Source organism: Maniola jurtina, chromosome 1, assembly GCF_905333055.1.
Source record: "Maniola jurtina chromosome 1, ilManJurt1.1, whole genome shotgun sequence".
Lineage (NCBI taxonomy): Eukaryota > Metazoa > Arthropoda > Insecta > Lepidoptera > Nymphalidae > Maniola > Maniola jurtina.
In genome coordinates this window covers 6,286,430-6,306,044 of record NC_060029.1, presented here as the reverse complement: position 1 = coordinate 6,306,044, position 19,615 = coordinate 6,286,430, and the positions used below count along the sequence as shown (strand labels likewise).

The following is a 19,615-nucleotide window of genomic DNA, read 5'->3' as shown; positions in this document are numbered from 1 at the left end:
TATTATTAATTTTTCAAAAGTGAAAGACACTGATACAACTCTTTTTCTATGGTGGCCCTTTCAGCGTCCGTGTTTCCTCCCACGTATAACTTAAATCCCTTCATGACAAGAGTGAAAATACATCTTTTAGGCAAGCGCGTTCCAATCTAGACATCATCATTGCTTTTTATGAAGCATGATTGTTCTATCTTGCAATAAAAGATACTTTCCTCAAACACAGATTTCTACCTCAGGAGGTAGGCCCCATAAGTTTGTTAACACATTTTTCAAAATTAATAAAGATTATTTATTTATTTGTTAATTTCGTAAGGTACAAAAGTAACTTGGCGTCCATACTTACTGTCTACGCTGTGGTTGCAGCCGCCGCGACGCCGCCACGCAAATAATAATTTGATTCAGATTCATCAGCGTCTACACGACATTAGGGATGAACCCTCACGTCATTAAGCGAAATTAATTTGAAAACGACATCCTAATGAGAACGAAATAAGAAAAATAATTTAATTGTATGGCCCTCTAGCTTGGTAATATTATATTCGAAATGTGCTCTATTTAAAGAGCCTTTTGGTATAATTTCTTTCGCGTCATTAATCTGAGCCAGTTAGGAATAATTATTTCGTATATTATGAAGTACATAGAACTGAGTCCTGAAACCTAAGTAGGTACTTATAGGAAAAAGAAATTATAGTAGGTACGAAAGCGCGTAGAAAATTATGAAATAGGTATTTAAACGCTTAACGTTGGTATGTCCGTTCCTCTGCGGATTTAGGGCTACTAATTCTGTTGTACGTACTCTAAAATAAATTAGCGGTCTAAATCTTACGCTATCTTTTTCCGCAGAGAGCATTATGAAAGGAATAAATTTATATGTCACTAGCGACCCGCCCCGGCTTCGCACGGGTGGACATTTATTTTTTAAGCTCTCTGAAAAAAATATTTTGTTTTGTAGAAAAGTGGTTATAATGGCTAAAATATCAATGTTTGGTTTATACTATCACGGACTTTTTTGTAGGCATTATTGAGTTCTACAACTTTTCTATAGAAGTCAACCATACATCTCTAACCATTTAGGCAGCGTTCGCGATAATCGTTAACGTACGGCAGTTTTTTCGACGCCTTACTCCACAATTTTCACTACCACGAAAAATCCTATCTATTTTCCGGGATAAAATATAGCCTATACGGATTCGGAAGAATCCTTCTAAGTAATGGTAAAAGAAATTTTGAAATCGGTCCAGTAGTTTTTGAGCCTATTCAATACAAACATACAAAAATACAAAGGTTTCCTCTTTATAATATTATTTATATATTTATATGTCATTAGTTTAGAAATTGTGTGCCTACAACAGAATTAGCTACATGAACTGATCTATCAGCTCATCTATAAATCTTATTAGTCATGAACCTGCCGCGAACCGATTGGAAAGTTTAGTTTTAGGTACTTAGGTAACGCGATGGTTTAGTCACTTCAGCTTACTAACTTTCAGCTTAATAAATAATTTACCTATCCAGCACCTAGTCATAACGTTCACAGTTATATTAAGTAAGTCAAAATGGTGGCTCAACCCCCGTGAGGTGCCATCGCGCGCTTGTAAATTTAAAAAAAAACGGGCTAAGTACGAGTCAGACTCGCGCACTGAGGGTTCCGTACACGGGTATTTTTCCAACATTTTACCCGATAAATCAAAAACTATTATAAAAATAAATAAAAATCTGTTTTAGAATGTACCTACAGGTAAAGCCCTTTCATATATTATGATGCCCCACTTGGTATAGTTATCTTACTTCGAAAATCGAAACACATTTTAATTTTTTTTTCATTTATTCCTATACTTGTGCTATAAGACCTACCTACCTGCCAAATTTCATGATTCTAGGTCACCGGGAAGTACCCTATAGGTTTTCTTGACAGACACGACGGACGGACGGACAGACAGATAGACAACAAAGTGATCCTATAAGGGTTCCGTTTTTCCTTTTGAGGTACGGAACCCTAAAAAATGCGTAAATTAGTGGTTCCCCAATACAATGAATGAAAAGAGACTTCGGTCAACGTTCCTATTGTTAAATTAAAGCCCACTGATCCAGAGCTACAATAATGATACTTAAATTATAAAAGTTACTTTATCGTGAAGTTGAAGTCCTACTGAATCTACAATAGCTGTACCTAATCGAAGACTTATTCGATTTTTCCGACTCAAGGCGCCTTTTCATTGGCGTACAAGGGACGCCGCTTTCCTATTGTGGTGCATTACTTCGAGAATGTTTCAGACGTGCCATCGATTCTACGCCCCGTCCATTATTGATAGCTTTCTATGTAGTTTATCTATAATCTCTCTCTGTGTCGTATTCCTCACTGCTGAGGGTCGTGACCCTCTTCCATTTATCATATAATGGTAGGAGTTGTCTTGGGATATCTAATGATGCGGTGGGTTCCCCGATCCTTCCGCATACAACTTGAGTCGAGAGCGAGATTTCGAGTTTAAGGCACTTATAGTTATCATCAGACGTTATTGATTGTAGCCAGAACAGAGCGACGTGACGCGATGGCTAAACGTGCTGTCCAATACACGTAAGCCAAGAAAACGCCAAATTCGAACCTCCAAAGTCCAAACTTAGTCACCCATCCAGTTACCGAAATATTAATTTGGATACCGTAAAGATACGAGTATTTTCTTGTTTTTGTGCACGGAATTCTTGAAAGTCCAGTTAAAACCTGCGCCCACCGGGTTTTTAAAAGTTTCGGAAGGAAAGTTTGTTTTGACTTGGGGCATCTCATGAAGCCCGAGGCACGTAGGGGAGGCGTTTACTTCATTTGGGACGAAACTTCCTTGTTTTGCATTTGCACGGGGAAAGTCACCCTAGAGAACTGAATATTTCATAAGTAGAACAGTGCTAGTAAGTGCGTCCCTACATAATTCAAACGGCTTATATGTTTAAATTAAAGTCTCATAAAGGAACGTTAAGTAAAGAGAGCATTAAGATAGATAATCCGAAGAAAATGAATGAGAGGGGTCTTTTGGAAATGAAAACGCGGTTTATATTGGAAATGAAGGTAGCAGTGGTCAGCTTTCCATTTCCCAGTGCGCCAATTCATTTATCCGCGAAATCCACGTCGGCACCGGTAGATATCAATGTCAACACGAGCTTTGTCTCCATAAAATGGGCTAAGTAAATAACCAGATCACCAATTGGCTCATGCAATTTGATCCAACGGCCGAATGGAGTTTGCACTTTGTCTGATTCAGTTTTTAATTAACGTTGATCCATTTTCCTACTTCCCTACGGGGTTAGATTGCTTTACTTGAAGAGAATTGGAATATACGAGTATATTTTCAAAATAGATTTGCTGCATTGAAATGTTTGTAAATGCAAGTAGATAGGTACTTCAATAATTATTATTTTAATTTGTTGAAAATCCCGTGGGAACTCTTTCATTTTCCAGACAAATATATACCTACTATACCTTTGGTATGTTCTCTATGTATACCAAATTTTGTCAAGAATGGATGGTCCCGGCTAGCAGACAGACGGACACTTTTGAATTTATAAATTAGCATGGGGTATGGATTGATGGCAAACCAAAAATATGAAAGTCGTGGTGCGCCTAATAAAAATTGACACCCACAAAACTAATAGCAAAATAGGTATGTAATGTAGGTTTCAATTTTTAAAAAGCCATTTATTTACAACAGAGGTTTTCGAACAAAGCAGCGACAAAATCTAAGTAAAATAACAAATCAATCAACAAAAGGTCATATTTACCTACCTACTATACCTAATATTACCTTTCCAAGTAATATAATATACTTAGTTTACTGAACCATTTCAAGTTGTCCTGAACATCCTACTAAGTTACTTATTAAAATTGTTACAAGGCAGCTTCTCGGCTTGTTTGACGTTTTAAATAAATGTTAGTAATTTTACCATAAAATCATTTATAAATAGCGACAAAGACTTATTTATCATTTACGTAAAGGGACTTTAGATTTTAAATGACAGTTCTCTCAGAATTTTTGGACCTGTATTTCGCCGCAGATTTTTTCTTTCACTGTTGCTTTCCAATATCCTAAAATTAGAAGCTAGGAAAGAAAAATCTTATCGCTGCCGAGCAGGCTACAACGTTGAATACCTACCTATAATATATACTAATAGGTATCAAATCTTTTTTTTTAAAGAATCTTATCCATGCTCATCATGACTAATACAGTGGACCCCCGGTAATCCGACAAACGTTTTGCAGGACATAGTCGAACTATCGGATTTGTCGGATTATAGAGTACTGCTTAAGACCCCCTATAATCCGGATTTTTTTACAAAAGAGTACCTTGTAATCCGAAAAATTACAGATCTAATGATAAGATTCTGTATGTTATGCATACTCTGAAGTACAAATCATACCTTACTATGTATGTCGAATTTAGTAAATTCTATAATAATAGACATGTCGGATTACAGGCGGTGCCGGATTAAACAGGGGCCGGATTACCGGGGGTCCACCGTACTCCCGTTTCCCCTCCAATCAAGCAAGCTTGTGCCAGGAGTAGGTACGACAATAGTGCAACGGGTGGGGTTTGAACCGCCGACCTTTCGGAAGTCAGTCCGCTCCTCAACCGTTGAACTATCGAGGCTCTACTATTATGTGTTTATGAAATTATTCCTGGATAGTTCATGGTCTGAACGGTCATGGGCAGTTTGAAGTAGTCAATTATATTAGGTATAGCACCTACATCTAAAACTAAATAAATATATTAAATTAAAAGCTAAAATTTTGTACAAGGCTGTATTTCCTTAGTTTTGTGTCTCGCCATACGGCTCCTAAACTTTATTTCGAAACTATTTCTTTCAAAATAATTTTCAATATCTTTAGTAGGCACATCCTGACAAAACATTTATAACATACCCGCATTTCTATAAGCATTTGTGTGTTCAATACGAATTTTTGCCATGGGAATGTAGCGAACAAAATATTGCATCGTCAGAATATCGTCATACCAACGACGGAACGGAGCGCGTGACCATAAGTCATAAAGTATGTAGGTATGGTGAAAGCTGTATCAGTTAAATGGGGAAAGAATTCATGGATGTACGCGTATAGGTACTTAGATCTATAGCTCTAATGGAATTTAGACAGGCATTTTTTCATTAATTCCATCGCTGTGCAGGTTTAAAATGAACGCCAGACAATGGAGAGCGAAGAAAAGGGTGTTTACTTGTAAAAACAAAATATCTACTGTAACAAATTTTTACTAGGTACTTTATTTGTAAGTATATGCGTGGATCTATTGAAAATCTATCTAATGAAATTAAGTACATATGTGGCTTACACATGAATAAAAATCTATTTTAGAATGTGCAAAATATGATTATCAACTCCCCATTTGGACCCGATTTACACTGAAATTTTTCTTATTTTTTTTAATTTTTGTAAATTTAAAGTTGGGCAAGCATTATTTAAAACTATTCCAAACAGGTGGATAATCTTACTTATTAAAATAAGCTGTCACGATAAGAAAGACAGACGAAATCCCACATAAGGGTACCTACCTTAATTTTGGTATGGAACTCTAAAATTCTGGAGCTTAATTTTCTAGAATTACCGAAAAGAATATGATATGTTAGTTTTTCGTCTTTTCTATTCGTAACATAACAAAGGAACATCATTTCAATGTTTGCCCGGCTATCAGTGTTTCCACGTCGATGCTGCTGGCTGTTGGTGTTATTTTTTGTAAAATAAACCAGGCTGCAACAGGCTTGCTTTGTAGATTTTCTTTGTAGTGTTTACGTGCAATGGTGATTGCCAATATCGTTTCTATTCGGTTTTTGTATCTACCTATCTAAATCTGAATAAGAGTGATCGCAAACAGTCACAAAATGTGCATAATTTGCTTGGTGCCATTTACATTTTTAGTGTTGTAATCCTTTTGCGATGTTGATGGCTTACACTACGGTTACCTAGAAGAGTGATGCAGTCACCTAACAGTTGCAATATGACGGTGAAATGGTGGACCTAAAAACCAGCGGTCATTATTATTAATCAACATCGACGAGTCAAGTGTCAATACCAAGCTATTCTCAAAACAATTGTATCACATGGAGCAATTAAACCCAATAAGTAGTCATAATTACAAGTTAAATCGAAACAGTAGGTAATTTCGCTTAATATAGCTTGTTGACCGATTTGTTATGGATGCAACGGTAAACGATAAACGATTATCCATTTCGTGGTCAGGTTTACTATCATAATGTATGTAGGGGAAATGATGACCGCCACATATAATAATGTACATTGTACACCCATTTTCATTATGGTATCTGGTTTCTGGTTTACAGTTTCCTCAGCGTAGGGTAGCCAGGCTTTAGCTGGATATGCTTGGCTTTTTACACGACTATCCAAAAAGCAGTGTTGTTTACAGAGTTCATTTATGTAGATATTTATGTGAGTTTCTTTATAGCCCCCATAACTCCTAAATGCCTGAACGGATTTGGATGTATATGCGGTAAGGTAAGGTCTTTACATCATCTCTAGCGGCTACAAATTCGAAAAAAAACAATGTAGCCAGGCAGTGATTTTAATTTTTTTAAATTATTAAGTAGGTATTTATTTTATGGTGGTGCCTGGTATCCGGTCAAATATTTACGGTTCCAGCCTGGCCAACTTTTGTTCAAAAAGTCTAAAGTGCAGAGCGAGCGAAGCAATGTGAAATAAGTATACCGATTCACGTCGGTTTTGAAAACGTTTGCCTAGTTTAAAAAAAGGTATGATTGGCTATTATGTGATATCTACAGCTTTTAGGACATTTGTATTTATTTTATTTAGCCTATTATAGCGCAGAGTCTAGCTTTTTTACTATTGAACCTCGCAACCTCGATTTTATATAGCGGTCGAGCAGGCTAAACGTTGTCGTCCCTGCATCATCATTGCACACTTTTTATACATATCTTTATTTATTTTTATTGGGCTTTTATAGAGTAGAAAAGAATATACAATATTAGTTAGACATTTGTCTTTGAAACACGTTATATAGTTTCGTCAAAAATTGAATTAAATATTATACGGACAAGTCGATATCATATGTAACGATATTTGAAGACCAGCTAGATTCAATCAACAATCAAAAAATCCCATAGACTGTTATTGCACTTTTCAATCGGCATTTGTTATTCCACTCACGAGAGTGCCGGCAGTGGAGAGCATCCGAACTGGGACAAAAAATTCACCTTGTAACCTACCTATTAGCTAGAAGAACTTTTTCGATAAAGCGAACGCGGCAGAGAATTCCAACAACAACGAAACACCCAGGCGGAACGAGCAACTATTATCTCAATATAACCCAGTTTTACCTGATGAACGAGGCTAAAGTGCCGACAAGTTATTTTACAATCGAACTGTTGAAAAAGCGAGATGCGCAAGTTATGCGTATTCAAACAGTATGTGTGAATGATGTGAAGTCATCCGGATCAGCCTCACTAATGGGTGTTCCTCAAGGCTCTATTCTAGGTCCTTTCATGTTCTTAGTATACATAAACGATTTACCATATGTAGTCCAAAATATTTGCGATATCGTACTATTTGCTGACGATACGTCTTTGATTTTTAAAGTCGATAGAAATAAGGACAATTTTGACGATATAAATGGTGCCATATCTCAGGTAACTCACTGGTTTACTGTAAATAATCTACTTTTAAATGCAAAAAAAACTAAGTGTATTGAATTCGCACTGCCCAATACCAAGAACACAAGTAACATTAATTTAATGATAAATAATGATATTTTGAAAATAGAAGAGACTACTACATTTTTGGGGATAACCTTAGATGCGAAGCTGCAATGGGGCACCCATATATCAACTCTTGCTGGCAAACTAAGCTCTGCTGCTTACGCGGTTAGAAAGATTCGACAATTAACTGACGTGGAGACCGCAAGGATAGTATATTTTGCTTATTTTCATAGTATTATGTCTTATGGAATCTTAATATGGGGTAGAGCGGCAGATATTGGGAGAATTTTTGTATTACAAAAAAGGGCAATACGCGCAATTTATAACTTAAAACCACGCGATTCACTTCGAGAAAAATTTAAGGAAATAGGTATCCTTACCGTAGCCTCTCAATATATTTACAACAACATAATTTTTGTAAGACAAAATATTCTTAGTTACAAGAAGGTTGGCGATCTACACAACAGGCTGACTAGACACCGTAACAGGCTTGCGACTCCTACGCTCCGTCTCAGGAAGGTCCAAAAGTCATTTGTGGGAATGGGTATAATCTTCTATAACAAAATTCCTCAGTCAATTTTGGACTTGCCTTTACACAGGTTCAAAAAATCTATTAAAAATATGCTCTTGAGAAAAGCATATTATACTATCGAAGATTATGTAAATGATAAAAAAGCGTGGATTTGAACCTCGATTCGCTCCAGCAATGCGCAGGACTTCAATTGCTTTTATACATGGCATAATATTGTATATCAAATCTTTGAAAAGAGCAACCGCCGAGTTTCTTGCTGGTTCTTCTCGGTAGGAAAGGCATTCCGAACCAGTGGTAGATGCTTTTGACGATTCGAAAGAACTTGTAAAAGTCTAATTGAATAAAAACATTTTGAATTTGAATTTGAATTTGTAGAAACGATTTAGTGCATTTAGCGATTTTCGCATTTTTCTGTTACATTCTTCAATTAGTTTATGATTTTATCGTTTTTTGTTCCCATCTGTTTTCTGTACACATTGGAAAATGTGTTCATTTTCTTGTTTAATTGGTATAGATATCACGAAGCCCCTGCGTCATCTCTACAATCTCTCAACAGTAGATACCTAATCTAAGTATAAAATCAAAACTAAAACAACATGAATTGTGGTAAGTTATTAGGGAAAAGAAAAAACATTACAAAATCCGAATGGATAAAATTGCCTTGTAAAAAAATAAAGACACAAACCTTTGAAAACACGCGTTTCTCAAAACACCAGGGGATCTGAAACAAAGAGAGATATTATTACTTATGGTATTATTATTGCATAATATTCAGGATAGTTAATTATCAAATTCGATTAATTTTTTTTATGGACCTCAATTTCTTCTTCGTTTATGAAACATCTTTACATGAATGCTGTCTGTAATAAGCTAAGAAGATTATGTAAGTATATCTCATAGTCGTAGCGTTATATCTATCTACTAGGATTTTGTTCGCTCACACCCTACAGCCCCCCAAGTCATAATTAGTAATAGTTGGCCCATCGTATTTGTCGAGAGCCCTGGTATCGCACGCACTCTCCACCACAATAGGCACTCAGCCCGCCTTCACTTTTTCGCCCACTGAAGTGTCTTGAGTAAGTACAATGTATTTACATGTACCCAGTCTGTAAGCGACAGCATAATACTTATGGCTCCATACATTGCAGCGCACGTGTTCAAGTGCCTCCGATTCGTCGGAGTACATTGATCGCTTACGACTAAACGACTTTTACGTTTTACAAGGGGACCGACTGTGCCTATATAAATGTTTCGCCGATAAACAGACATTGGTTACAATCTTATCTAAATATATAAAAGTAAAAACTGATTGACTGACTGATCTATCAACGCACAGCTCTACTGAAATTCGGCATGTAATAGCTATTTATGACGTAGAAATCCACTAAGAATTTTTTAAAATTCGACCCCTAAAGAGGGCTCTCTCCGTCACTCGTTTCATACAATCGTAGTTCCAATTTCATTTGAATATTAAGCAACCAAAGTCCATGAAATTTTGCAGACATATTCTAGAAACTAATATCTGTGTCTGTGGTTTTCCAGATTTCTGTTAAAATATTCGGTTTCAAAATTACGCGGTCTTAAAAGTTATCATACAAATCTTTGAGCCCCTGTAATTTTAAAACTACATATTTTTAGAAAAATCTAAAACACCACAGACACAGATATTAGTTTCTAGAATATGTCTGCAAAATTTCACGGACTTTGGTTGCTTAATATTCAAATGAAATTGGAACTACGATTGTATGAAACGAGTGACGGAGAGAGCTCTGTAAAGGGGTGAAATAGGGGTTTGAAATTTGCGGACGAAGTTGCAGCAAAAGCTAGTATTATATAAAAGAGAAAGGACTGATTGACTCATCACGATATCTCTGAAACTACAAGGGCTGCGAATCTGAAATTTTCTATGGGAATTTGTTATAGGTGACAAATGCTCGCTAAGGCGGAATTTTACGAAATTCCAACCCGTAACGGGTAGAAAGAGCCCCCAACGAGTGTTGGTTGACTTGAAACTTGATTTTTTAAATACTATGTGGTCAAAATAGTCAGCGTTTGTAATTCATATAGATGATGAAATGACATTTTCACAATTTTTCTTGTCTTGATGAATAAAAAATAAAGGCATGAAATTGCTACCTAAAAATAAGTAGGTATGTGTCTACAGACCAAGGTACTAAGTTGGTAGCAGAGCTGAGTAACTAACAATTTTTAGAGCAATTTATTGATCTCGACGGGCCCAGAGAAAGACATATTCTTTTATGAGTCCCAACTCCCAGCACATTATCGTAAGGAATAAAGGCAGTGGTCATAGAAAACCAAAAGTAGTAGCGACCAGCACAGCATTTTATCGATCTCGAAGGACTCAAAGCGGCTATCGAATGAGTATTTTATATTTCCGATCATATTATCGCGGAAGCGTCTTTATGATGCTGTCACATAAATAAACCACCCCGCCCATTAAGCTACGACTACGTCCATATGAGCCTACAAAATATTACAAGGGAGGCTGAGAGGTACGTCGAACACATCAATATCTGTCAACGGCCAAGTAGCCAAATAAAATTATCATGAATGGCCTGCCGATGCGCGTGTGACGTAAAGGTTTCTGTTTGCTTCCTCATGTTACACGAGATGACCTAATTCGATATCCTCCACGTCATGGGAACTGTCGGTAGATTAATTTGATATTTCTATATCACTAGCCATATTTTATCCACAACGATTTTATTGAAAAAAAAAATATATAAAAATGTAGCTATATTTATATACAATATTTTTATTATATAGTTTTAAATCCATATAACATATAATATATCTCTCACAAAAGAGGATTTTTGCTAAATCATAGGTTGTTTTAGCATTACTGCTAATTAATTTACGCCTCTTATAACTTGAAAATCTTGAAATTCAAAAATAGTTAAGTCGTACAGTTGGCAGACTCCCGACTACGAGGAAAGACGACATCAAACGAAACCAGTACCCAAGCCTAGCCGCTACAATTCAGCCGCAGTGCAAGATCCTGCAAGAAACCTATGTCCAACTGAGAATATCGTTTGACGGTGATGATAGTTATGATGAAACTTTAGCTACCACATCGCGTATCATATTCAGAATAAGTATTTTTTACTGGCTCCAGTTTATGTTAAACGCATGTATTTTTGTGATATTTTTTAATACTGTTATGAAACAATGATCCAGCATACCTTTACTCGTAGGATTCCATCTGCGGCGGGTTTTACAATTGTGTCATGGGTGATAAGCGGAAAAATTCTTTTCAAAAGCGCACGGCTATACCTCGCTTCCATATATAAATGGGTCTAACTCCTGTATCTTCCGATGTATCTGGCTGTGAGAATAATGGCGTAACAAAGCATAATGCCTTTTCCCAACCGTATTGTTTCAAGAAAAATAGAATGGAAATATGGTTTCCGGCTTTAGTAATCTGCGAATAATTTAAAGCATCTAAAAATATATTATGTACTAGCTGATACTCGCGACTTCGTTCGCGTGGATTTAGGTTTTTCGAAGTCCCGTGGGAACTCTTTGATTTTCCGGGATAAAAAGTAAGTAGCCTATGTGCTAATACAGGATGTTATCTGTCTCCGTTTTAAATTTCAGGCAAATCCGTCTAGTAGTTTTTGCGTGAAGGAGTAACAAACACATAGGTACATACACACAAACATACACACAAACTTTCGCCTTTATAATATTAGTGTGAAGTGTGATGTGATAGTGTGAAGTGTGATAGTGTGATGAGTATCACTCACGATAGTAGCACAAAATACTAAGTAGCATCTTCTCAAAAATTCTTAACACTGACAGACAGACAACGTCCAGCTTGCCTTAACCGATGATATTGTGCATTATAAGGTCGACATCTCCGAAGATGCTCCGGTGTCGGAGCGAAGCCTGCATCGAGTGCGTTCTGATGAATTTGTGTTATGTTGCGTCGTGGTACTTGGGGCTTGCTGTGAGGCTGGCTTTTCCTGCATGGAGGGCGGGTGGTGCATGTCGCATGCTGCATGTTATGCATACCATACTGATTTGCCTTTTTCAGCGGATTATAGCAAATTAAGCTTTTGATTCTTTGTATGAAATAATCATTTAAATTAATTCAGTTGTTTCAAAGTTTTAGTTACAAACAAACACTTAAACAAACAAATCTTTCTCCTTTACTATAGTATGAGTAGTTTTAAAATAATAGATTATCCGTTGGGTATAGGTCACGCTTCTACATATAGAAATACTTACATAGATACTAATGAATATATCATTGTATGGTCGAAAAGGATTATGTCTATAGTTGGGACATAAAAGCAAAACCTTTTATGTAAAAATCTGCGAAAGTCTATAAGCGGACGATGCCATTATTAAACTGTTATATCGGTCTCATTGTGGTTATCAATAAAAACAAATTAATCATAAGCATTCATGAATAATTCATTAGCCATTGGCGCGAAGCCAACAATCATAGTTTGAAGAGACGCTGTCCGGAGCACATGGCTGCCTTATCTTCCTTCATGTGTGCCGCTTAATTATGGAAATAGCTCAGGGACCACTAGCCATATTATGTACTAGCTGACGCCCGCGACTTCGTCCACGTGGGTTTAGGTTTATCGAAATCCCGTGGGAACTCTTTGGTTTTCCGGGATAAAAAGTAGCCTATGTGCTAATCCAGGATATTATCTATCTCCTTTCTGAATTTCAGCCAAATCCGTCCAGTAGTTTTTGCGTAAAGGAGTAACAAACATACACACACACACACACACATACAAACTTTCGCCTTTATAATATTAGTGTGATGCGGGTTTATTGGTTTGTTGGTTTGTCCTCCAATCACATAGCAGCGGAGCAACGGATCCACGTATTTTTCTGCATGAGATCAAAGGAAAAGGAAAATCAAAAAGTTCTCGCGGGATTTAAAAATATAAATAAACGCGAACGAAGTCGCAAGCATCAGCTAGACTATTATGTAATGAACTCAGGGATTACCTACCCGTGTTACAAATGCGAATGTGTTTGTTTGTTGGTTTATTAATTTGTCGTTTAATCATGTTACAACGGAGCAACGGATTGACGTGATTTTTTGCATGGCTATACAATATATAAAGACCTAGAGAGTTACATAGGCTACTTTTTATCCCAGGAAATCAAAAGATCCGCAGTATTTAAAAAATCCACACGAACGAAATCGCGCGCATCAGCTAGTCTTCCTTTATGTGTGCCGCTTAATTATGGAAATAGCTCAGGGATTAAAAATAAATTGGAGCGATAATTTTTTTGGTTAGAGAAATTCATCAAACAGTAATGAGCTGATTAATGTATATTGCATACCAATTAAAATAAATTAATTTTGTCATGATTCATAAATTACCTACTCAAAAAATTATAATATAATGAAAATTCATGAAATATATTTTATTATTTCCAACACTCTATACATCCATATCCATACTATGCATATAGGTACTTGTATTAATATGAATGCAAATGCGAAAGTGTGACCTGTTCTGTTCACGGCATATTCGTTTTTACGAAAAGCACAGAAATAGATTGAGCCCCGGGGAAGGACTTACCTATTACCTAGGCAAAGTCGCTGGAAGAAGTCATCTAGTGATTTATAATTATGCTAAAAACAATTACTAATACAATAAGTATTTCTTTCTCTCCATGCTGTCCATGCAGCATGTAGGTACATCGTGTATTAAGGTAAAAACCATTATTTTTCTTGGTTTCATTCTGATTCTAAGATTTTCATTAGTGAAACAACAGAAAGAACAGCCCATCATTAGGTAATTACACTTTTCAATTAATCTACATCTAAAAGTAGAAGGTTTAAAATTAGATCCACGTAAAACCCATTAAGTGCGACCACGAAATTAATGTCCTGTAACCGCACGAGTGTCGTACTCGTAATAATAAAAATATATTGCTAATTAGCAAATCCCCCACCGTCGTTTTGAAAAGTTTTGCTTATTAATTTTGTTCTTTTCGTCACTAGTACAATATTATGGGCACAAATGCATTACATAGGCATATGAATCCTCTTCGTTTATGTGGTCGGTTACCAAAAGGTCAAGGGACAATGCGGGAGAGTCGAAGCGACGACGCGACGAGGCGCATCTCTTCCACGGGAAATTGAATTTTATCTTCATTACATATTAAACATATTTATAAGAAATAAATTCATTAAAACAATAACAAATCGACGAGCGTAATTAGGGCTTCGTCTTGTATCCTATATAAATGCCTTCACACTATACAAACTAAATATAAAGAAGAGATACAATCTCCGTGGTTAAATGTAACATTTTACAAAAGACACGTCGTGTCACTTCGCTTCCACCAAGCTTCCACACTGCATGCCGCAATATTGCTTCAGCCTAATGTTCATAAACTCGGTTTAATATATTTCTAGTTAAGTTTATGAGCTTTTACGTAAGTAGGTCAATTTATATTCTGCACATATGTAGTTTTTGCTGGGTAATTAATTCACAGCTACTCAATCAGAGGAGTTACTCAATTAGTATTTAATATTTACGTATGTATTACCACTTACACGCATAACCACAACAACGGAAGCAAAACGTTTCCTCAGTCATTAGTTTCATGTGTTATGAATTATACAATATCGCGTAATGCAAGAACCAAGAACACGTGGTTGTGGTGGTGCCGGGGTCGGTCATTGACCCGCAATTTCAGGGTGCCGTTAATCGCTTTTGCGACCGGCTACGGTGTACGAAAGAGAATATTTCTGTAACTTTGGGTTTTGTTTCCCCTGCACCGTTTTTAATCTTATTGTACGAAATCCCATTAACTAAAAGCAAGTTACCGAATAAAACTACTGAACTGGATTTGCCGTGAACAATTTCAGATATAGCTAAAGTACCTAATCCATTTTTTATCACTACTTATATTATAAATGCGAAAGTGTATTTGTTTGTTGGTTTATCCGTCAATCACGCCACAACGGAGTAATGGACGACGTGCTTTGAATTTTTTATTTAAAAATTCCTCGGGAATTTTAAAAACCTAAATCCACATGGACAAAGTTGCGGACATTATTTAAGTAGTTGTTTATTAAGATAAATAACTCTTCGATTTTTCGGGATAAAAGTAGTCTACGTCCTTTCTCGGGCTGCAAGCTATCTTTGTACCTTTCGTCAAAATCGATTCAACGGATGGGCCGTGAAAGCTAACAGACAGACAGACAAACTTTCGCTGTCATAATATTATTATTTAGTATCCAGGATGAACATGACTAATTATAGGTATATCTTTCCTCTCCAACTAAAGAGATTCCAGTCCGCTAATTGACCGAGCTATGGAAGCAAAACTACCTTATATTATTTAATTAAGGAATTATGTTACATACCTATTATGTGAGGGATCTAAATACAAAACAAGAACCGAAAGTTTTTGCTGTAAATACGAGAATATTGCAAGCATATCTGATTTCATTATTTACGTCATTGCTTTAATATAACCACTGAATAGGTAAATAACCTATTCAGTGAATATACTATTCCTCTAGGGCTGCTGCCTATCAAAATGACATCGAAATTTACTAAATCCGAGGAGTGGTTTAGGTTTGATATTACAGGTATTGAAAGTGATATCACTCACAAAAGTTTAATCGTTAAAAAAACGAAAAAGCTCTGAGTATGAGTGACAGCCCTACGATACCCTGTCATTCAAGGCACGTTGATAAATATTCTATTTTGATACACCCACTACTATCTATTGAACAAACTACTATGTTGAACTAGATATACATAAAAATATTATATCGCCAGGAAAATTAAATACCGTATATATTTTTAGTTTAGACCACGATTATTATTTCTTCACCATTTAAAAAGTGTAATAAGAATTATATAATAGATTTTTTTTCTAGTGAATGTTTCTTACGTATATAGACTTTTAGGTACGCTTTCTTCGTTATTACATCTATAACAGATTATAAAGTGATTCGAATTATAAATGGCTTCCTTCTAGGTAAGTAGTATACAAAAAAATTACACAGGAAGTAAATGAGTCTAACTTGGACTTCAACTTTCTATTACCTTTAATACACACTTATAATTTCTCTTTGCTACAAAATCTAAGCATAATTTACACAACTGTATACATATTTACAAGCATTCGCTAAATAATTGCATTTTAAAATATTACAATGAAAAATTGTTACCTGGAAATAGTGATACACTTTTTATGGCATTCATTTTTATAGCATCCTTCACAAACCAGTTTTTATAGCAAAATAAACTTGAATTCGGTACTTACTCCGAGTTTAGACCTTAAATTGCGCTATCGGCATTTCACAAGGATTGTATATTTATATGCAAAGACCTCTAAAAAAGATTAAGGCACAAAGCCAGGCTCTTCTTTGATATAGGCAGGTATTTATATAAGTTTTTTTAATTGAGGACTGATTTTCAATCGTCAAATCTTAATTAGGTATTTTAAGCATCGATATAGAAAGTAATTGTTGTATATTATGTTACGGTCAAAACTATATACAGGTAACTTAAAAAAAATCAGTCTTCAGTAGTTTTGATGAACGACGTTGATCAAAAGTAGTTTTGACTGAAATTCCGGGCAGAACTCTTTGCTGAAATAAATTATCATTAAATTCATAAATAACTTGCATATTAATTTGAATGTGGTCCAGAAAGAAACCGGAGCAACCTGACTCTACGCAGTCTTGGGTGACCTACCACTATGTAGATCCTGAATGAAGCGAGCCTACGGGGCCGAGTGGCTATCAACTACTTAGCCATTATCTATACTAATATTATAAAGAGGAAACCTTTGTATTTTTGTATTTTTGTATGTTTGTATTGAATAGGCTCAAAAACTACTAGACCGATTTCAAAATTTCTTTTACCATTACTTAGAGGGATTCTTCCGAATCCGTATAGGCTATATTTTATCCCGGAAAATAGAAAAAATAAATGCCCACCCGTGCGAAGCCGGGGCGGGTCGCTAGTCAATAATAATTTCCATGCTATAGACGAGCATTTTTAACCGACTTCCAAAAAAGGAGGAGGTTCTCAATTCGTCGGGATCTTTTTTTTTTTTTTTTATGTATGTTCCCCGATTACTCAAAGACCCCTGGACCGATTTGGAAAATTTTTTTTTGTTTGAAAGGGTATACTGTGCAGGTGGTCCCATATAAATTTGGTGAAGATCTGATGAATATCTTCGGAGATGGAGAACAGAACTCCTCAATGGATAGGAGCAAATTGCTCGCGATCAGTGTAATAGCATAGTAAACAGTAGGGTTTTAACTGGGCACAGCATATTATAGTACAGTAGGGCCACTAAAAATTGTGAAATAAAAAAGTTTCAAAAGAAAAATAAAACCGACTTCAAAAACGACAAACACTAAAAAGTAAAAAATAACTTTTGTTTAGCTACACGTGTAATGCACCTAGGTATGAAGTCGGGCGAGCTTCACTCTTGGATTTCTAATTTTGTTTTAATATGCTCGCTCGACTTCATACCTAGGTGCATTACACGTGTAGCTAAACAAAAGTTATTTTTTACTTTTTAGTGTTTGTCGTTTTTGAAGTCAGTTTTATTTTTCTTTTGTTCCATAGTTTTGAATTACAATTTCTATAATCTTACAATGGCTAAATTGTAAGATCGAGATCATCGACTATATCTCTTCTTCTTCAATGTATGCCGTTACTTTACGTATAATGAAAACATGAAAATGGTGTTAGGTACTAAGTAGAAATTAAGGTTCCTTAGCGGTATGGGTACAAGGAAACCGACAATGTGCGGACTTGAAGGCATCAAATATGAATAGCATGAGGTGTGAACCGGAGGCGAGGGAGGGGCCCGTAGTTCCTGATTATCCTCATTTTACATCCGTGTCACGTTCCCGTCTTCCTCCTCAACTAAGATATCGCTAGTAAAGGAATGGTCTGGGAAACCTGCCTTCATACATACATTAGTTACGTGTAGCTTTTCTATCAAATTATAATATGTTTGTTTTTCACGAAAACTTTTTACATGAACGTTTTTAAATACATATTTATCTACATTATCATAGTGTATATATAGTGTTTTAGATTTTTCTAAAAATATTTATTTTTTAAATTACAGGGGCTCAAAGATTTGTATGTAAATTTTTAAGACCGCGTAACTTTGAAACCAAATATTTTAACAGAAATCTGGAAAACCACAGACATAGATATTAGTTTCTAGAATATTTGGTTGCTTAATATTCAAATGAAATTGGAACTACGTTCGTATGAAGCGAGTGACGGAGAGACCCCTCTTTGATTGTATTGTAAGCCCTAAAATATAAAATCGCGTGTTACAAAATTGTTCCGGGCAAAATGCTATTAGCATATTTAGCACTCTTTTCATTAGTTTAGGTATTTCCCTAGAGCATAGCCAGTAAGCATGCCAAATGTTCGTACAAAAATTATGAAACAATACGCCTATCGCGATGAAAAAAGCTGTCTGATAAATAATAAATGAAATAATAACTATTACCTGTACTTACATAACGTTGATTTAACTCTCTTCAGCAATTCGTGGGGCTGCAATTGGCTATCACACTAATATTATAAAGGCGAAAGTTTGTATGTGTGTGTGTGTGTGTGTGTGTGTGTGTGTATGTTTGTTACTCCTTCACGCAAAAACTACTGGACGGATTGGGCTGAAATTTAGAATGGAGATAGATTATACCCTGGATTAGCACATAGGCTACTTTTTATCCCGGAAAATTAAAGAGTTCCCACGGGAATTTTAAAAAACCTACATCCACGCGAACGAAGTCGCGGGTATCAGCTAGTACAATAATATAACTGTAAATTAAACATTTGGAAAGAGCAACCACCGAATTTCTTGCTGATCCTTCTCGGTAAGAATAGCATTCTGAACCTACTCGTATTGAAAATTCTTTTGATGATTCTAAAGCAGTTGTAAAAGTTTAGGCAGATTCTTTAGACTAAACAAGTCATCAAGACTCTTAAGACTGTGTATTCCATAGAATATTTATAAAATCGGGTGAATAGGCAACCTTATTAATGTATCACGTGTGTTCTTATTTTCTAACTAGCCGATGCCCGCGACTTCGCCCGCGTGGATTTAGGTTTTTTGAAATCCCGTGGGAACTCTTTGATTTTCCGGGATAAAAAGTAGCCTATGTGCTAATCCAGGATATTATCTATCTGCATTCTAAATTTCAGCCAAATCCATCCAGTAGTTTTTGCGTGAAGGAGTAACAAACATACACACACACACACACACACACACATACAAACTTTCGCCTTTATAATATTAGTGTGACAAGTGTAAATTTAAAATTTATAACACCCCCGACAAGTGAAGATCACAGTA

General features: G+C 35.9%; 1 protein-coding gene across 1 annotated transcript in view; it reads right to left on the bottom strand.

Annotated features, from left to right (window-relative positions):
• LOC123868515 overlaps window positions 1-19,615 on the bottom strand; it is a 191,624-nt gene that overhangs the window by 136,254 nt on the left and 35,755 nt on the right. Inside the window, exon 2 of the mRNA XM_045911069.1 lies at window positions 8,940-8,975. The gene's annotated coding sequence lies outside the window, so the exon portion shown is untranslated. The remainder of the gene's footprint in view (window positions 1-8,939; window positions 8,976-19,615) is intronic.